Source organism: Acartia tonsa, chromosome 15 (genome assembly GCF_053477335.1).
Source record: "Acartia tonsa isolate MP-2025a chromosome 15, ASM5347733v1, whole genome shotgun sequence".
Lineage (NCBI taxonomy): Eukaryota > Metazoa > Arthropoda > Copepoda > Calanoida > Acartiidae > Acartia > Acartia tonsa.
Window position 1 is genome coordinate 10,466,742 of NC_137274.1, and position 5,442 is coordinate 10,472,183.

The 5,442-nt window shown below is 30.5% G+C and overlaps 1 long non-coding RNA gene across 1 annotated transcript; it reads left to right on the plus strand.

Moving 5' to 3' along the window:
• The first annotated feature begins 4,187 nt into the window (after positions 1-4,187).
• LOC145307702 (uncharacterized) lies at positions 4,188-4,863 on the plus strand. Its single transcript, XR_013875576.1, has 3 exons — positions 4,188-4,274; positions 4,512-4,568; positions 4,810-4,863. It is a non-coding gene; the product is annotated as an uncharacterized LOC145307702 (long non-coding RNA).
• Positions 4,864-5,442: the final 579 nt, after the last annotated feature.

Genomic DNA, 5,442 nt, shown 5'->3' on the forward strand with positions numbered 1-5,442 from the left:
AATTGATAAAATTTTCTTGGAGGAAGAATGATTTCAAATCCCTGTTTTTTTAAGGTTCGTGTGAGTGTGTGTTAAAATTGCGTACATCAGGGTTTTTATATTTTCCAGAATTAACCAATGATCTTTGTACAGAAAATAAACTTTAAGACGTATTATTTACCCTAGTCAAAACTTTTACGCAAATTATTTCTACGCTTTTAAAAAATTGAATTAAAGAGTATATAATCTAAAATAATAAACATTTAAATCATCTTTTAAGGTGCGTGCCATTGTAATAGTCAATCAAACTTAAGCAAAATAGTCAAAAAAAAGTCTTGTAAAGGGCTAAAATAAACCGTTTGTCGTCAATCTCATTTATCATATGTTCAATTGAAACAGAAAATTGCAAAATCTACTTAAGGATTTTTTTGAATTTTTAAATTTGGCATAGATATTCTAAAAGTATGAAATGGCACCTTTCATATAAGCTCATATCATATCAAACCTATATTCGCCCTTTAAAAGCCTAACTCTATATAGGAGTGAGTGTGTTAAGTTTGGTGTAATGTGTAGGCCTGTGGGGGGGGGGGGAAGTGGGGTGTTGTGGGGGCGGTTGTGAGTGTGTGTGATGAAAGAATTTTTGAGATGAAAGAAGAGACATTTCTAACTAAAATCACTAAATTTATGGTTAAAATTCTTGAGAAAAAATATAGTTTGTATTGTTGCATAATATTACTTTTAAATGTTGCTTTTAAACCATGTTTCTTTAGTCATCATACTTACATGAATGTAAAGAAAATTGGTCAACAATTTTATAAAAGTAATGCAAGTTTTATATTTATTTTTAAACCAAGTTTGTAAACAAATTTTAAAAGAGAATTATTACAATAATATTTGTAGAGTATCCATTTTGTTGTTTATTTTCCTTAAGTCTTTTAAATGAAATTAATGGAATTTTAAGGCATTATTATTTGAAAATTACTTAAAACGTAGAAAAAGGTGATGCATTTAGAAAAATTGTTTTATGATCTCTTTAATATTAATTTTTTTAGGAAGTTATTCAAAGAACCTTACTGAGAAAGAAATAAATAAGATACTACAAAGAAAGTCAGCAGAGAAAGCACAAATTATTTCATTTATGGTTCAACACATCCAAGCATGTGCCAAGTATAACCAACAATTGTTACCTGTGTTGATTGGGATACTTCAACAGAAAAGAGATGAAATTGGGCTCACATTTCAAGATGTATTCCAAATATTTCATACACATGAAGACCTTGATGGAATGAGAATATCCTGTTTAAATGTAGCTATTCTTAATAAGAATAAAAAATTAGCATTAGATATGCTTGAGTGCGAAAAAATTCTTCATGGCCAAGACAATGAATCAGTCCTTCAGTGTCTCAGAGAAAATACTCAAGATGATCCCTTAAAGCTGGAACTAGTTGACAAAATAAGAGGAGAATCCACTGGTAAATGTAATAACACAATTGAAGCAGTCAAAGAAAAATTGTCATGTTGCTCAAACAAAGATGGACAGAATGACCCATCTGAGAAAAGCTGTTTTGAGATTATGAAGATTGTGTTTTCAGTTATCTTTCAGACACTGCTTGTCTCAATCTTGCCCTATTTGTGGGATTTCTTTTCAGATTTCCAGTTGTATATGGCCTTTAAAGACTACAATTCTACAAATTCAAAGGCAGATATGGAATTATGGTGTAACAACTCTGTTGGTTCTATGGATTTAACTAAGGAATATGACATTGCTTCTGAGATGACTCTCTCCATTTTGATTCTGAATGGAATATTGTATGCTATTGGAGCTGTTTTAGTTCCCACCACTCATGTTGACAACCTTATTGCAAGGGTTAATTCCTCTGAGTATAGGTATAAAGAACATCTTGGAATATATTTTGATAGAAAAAGAAATAGGTTAGTTACTGCTTTCCTCTACATCATGAAAATTCCAGCAAAACTTCTGTGGCCTGTATTTCTACTGATGACTTATCAACTTGAAAATCAAATCACAACTACCCCAACTAGGACAATCCAGGTTAAATTCAAGACAGAAATCTTATGGAATATGGTGAAGGTGTTGGAGACGTCATTTGAAAACATAATTCAACTGACCATCCAACTTTGGGTTCTCCTTCCAATATTTGGTTGCATCTCTCAGAAATCATGGACAGATCTATTCTCTGCTGGCCTCAATGGAGTGTGGAGTATTATTAGTTTTGGAAGCTATGAATCAAACTCAGATGTGGAAACTTCTCTTGGAAAGATATTATTCACTGTGGTTATGCTAAGTTTAGGTCATGCCATGAAGAAACTTGAAAAGCCAGGACTTGGATTATTAAAAAAAATGAAGCTACTTGTTCTACTATTCCCCAGTGTTATGTTGCAGGTTGTTGCTAGAATATTAGTCATACAAAATTTGATGCTTATGACTGTTCCTGGCTGTTACAAATACACATGTTTCCTTTTATTTCACTTTCTATGTTTAATCATAGTAAAAGTTGTATTTGAGTCACGAAAAAAAGAGATGAAAGAGACATCATTGAACAGACAGAATATTTGGACTCTAGAATGGCTACAGAACCAAGTAAAATCACATAAGAGGAAGATTCAGCTCATCATCAGCTGCTTATGTTCAAGTTTCCTTCAAGTGGACATTCATTACAACTCATCCACACTACATCTTCCAAAATACAAATTTTTATCAACCAGCTTTTTCTATATGTTGATATTCATAGAAAACTTTACTCTGACAGTATTACCTTTCATTGCGCCTACCTTGTTTCCACCCCAAGATGAATTCAACCACAGCTCCTTCACCTCAGCAGCCATCTTTGTTAATCTGTCCTGGATTGTTGTTGTCATGATAGAGGTAAAACATGTATACAAAAACTTGCATTGATTCATTATCATTCATAAATTTTTCCCTTAGATTTTTTAAAACCTTTCTGAGAAGTTAATAATGAGTTATATATGATTAAAAAGTAATAAATAGGATCAAAGAGTTAAAAAGGTTTAAACCAACCAAGTATAAATGATATGAACATTTCATAAAATTAGTTCATAATTTCATATGTTTTTAAATCATTACCAATAGTTAATATGATAAATTCTGTGACAATAAGTAATTGAAAATGTTTAGGTTTTGTACTATTCAAAATTGCATGTCTGGCATGAAATTAATGGGCCTGTAAAAACTGAAGACAAGTGTGAGTTCTCATTCCTGTCAAGACTAGTTTGTTATGACAGAATGCAGAAAATTACAATATCAGGATGTGGAATTAAATTTGAAGATTACTCAGGTTAGATCAGATTGGAAAGTGTTATAATATTTTTTTTATGATAGTGGGAGGGGGATGGGAGAGGTTAGTTAATCAACTTAGTGCTTTGCAGAAAATCATTTTAAATTTTATATACTTTTGTCTAACAGATCACTTCTTTCTAAAATCCTACACTAAAAAAACTAGCGGCTTTGTCCCTTTGAGGCCTCTAGGGGCACTTGAAGGGGGGAGTTGAATTAAAAATACATTTGTTTTAAATTTAGATTTTTATAAAAAAAATTAAAATTTTTTTTGGGAGGGGGGGATGGAGGGGGGGGGTTACAGGGGCTATTCATCTTGTGAAGGTTGAGGTACTCTCTCGCAAAATAGTTATAAACCTTCCTGGGACCTATGAGAAGCTACTCTGTTAAGGAGAACCTGATCGGTTCAGTGGTTAGCAAGATCCTTTGGTACAAAAATAGACAGATAGATGAATAGACATCATTCTACTTTGTATTATAAATACTTTTAAATACTGATAATATATTCTAAATAGGAATAACTCTGGAAAATACTTTGTGTGGAAGACCCCTTGAAGAAGTAGAGAAGGAGTTTGACAAGTTCAAGTTTATTCATTCCAAAGTTGTTGGAACCCAACCCATGGATGACTTGAAGTCAGGACCAGAACAAACTGAAAACATGGATGAAAATGAGAAATTATTGAAAAAAGTAAATAAACCCTTTTCTTAAAAATAAAAATTATCTACTGTGTCTAATGATTTAATTTAAACAGTCAGTTCTCTAGAGCTATCTATCTATATCAAACATAAAATGAAACAGAAAAAAAACAGTTAGATAATAGTTTGACCCTCCCCTCCTACTCTCCAACAAAACCTTTCTTCATACAAATATTAATTAAATTTCTTACTTTAGAGTGAAGAAGATCAAACTATTCCAAGTTCCAGAGAAATGATTTCAAGTAATGAAAGGATCTCTGCTGATCCTGAAAATGAAAAAGAGGTAAGATTTGTTTTTCTGTTGACTTAAAATTGGCTTTTGAATGATATATTTACTTACCATTTATTGAGAGAAAAAAACAAATGAAATTATACAATAGATAAACTGTAACAATCCTCAAGCTTTATATTTTAATTTTTTTGTAACAAATGTTAGAAATTGTTTATTTAGGTCAATATAAGGTTAATGAAAAAGAAACCTGTTTAAGATTAAGGAAAATAAGAGTAAACTTTTATTCAGGGAGAAAACTTGATTGCTGTAGTTGACGAAATCCCAATGCAAATTATCACAACTGAGGTAATTATAGTTTCAAGAATATCAGAGCTACTTTTCCTTCTAGTAAGGTCAGTGGTAACATATCCCTGTTTACAACATGCAATTTTTGGATAGTAACTCCAAATCATAATTTTGGAATTCTGTTTCTACAATTTCAATAAGATTCATGAACAAATTACAAACAAAAAATATATTTATGACAACACAAATATCTCAACTTTAAAATGTTAAATACGATTTTTATAAATGTTGTTTTGTTTAGGCTATAGTTGAACCAACTCAGGAGAGCAGTGTGTGTTAAAAAATGGAAGACAGATACTTCATTAAAAGTAAGTCTCTTTTTTTCAGCTGCACTTTGTACATAATTTTTAACAAATGAACTTTATAATATTCTAAACTCAATATTAGTAGGTACATGTACATCTATCATTAAATGTTGAAAATTAATGTTTTCTGAACAAAATTATCTCTGAATGATTTTAGATTTTTTTTATTTATTTGGTGTTTCTCTTCAACTAATTAGACTAAAACAAAAAGATAATAGTAAAGATTGTTAGCATTATTTCTTACAAATAATATTCTGTCAGTTTCTCCACCTCTGATATCTATTTTAGACAACTAAAAAGTTTGAATAAAATCATTTTTCATGATAATATTTTATTCTTGGTCTGACTAATTTGATGTTGTTTTTTTACTTTCAGGTATTTGATTGATTTTAGAAGTTGGATGGATATGTAAAAAGAGGTATTTCAGCATATAGAGTAAATTCAAACTCAAAATTATTAAATTCTTCCATAAACTTTTGACAATATCATGTCCAACTAAATTTTTTAACTTTTTTTACTGAATGAAAAGTATATTACTGCTGCTCTAAGTAATATCTCACATATTTCCA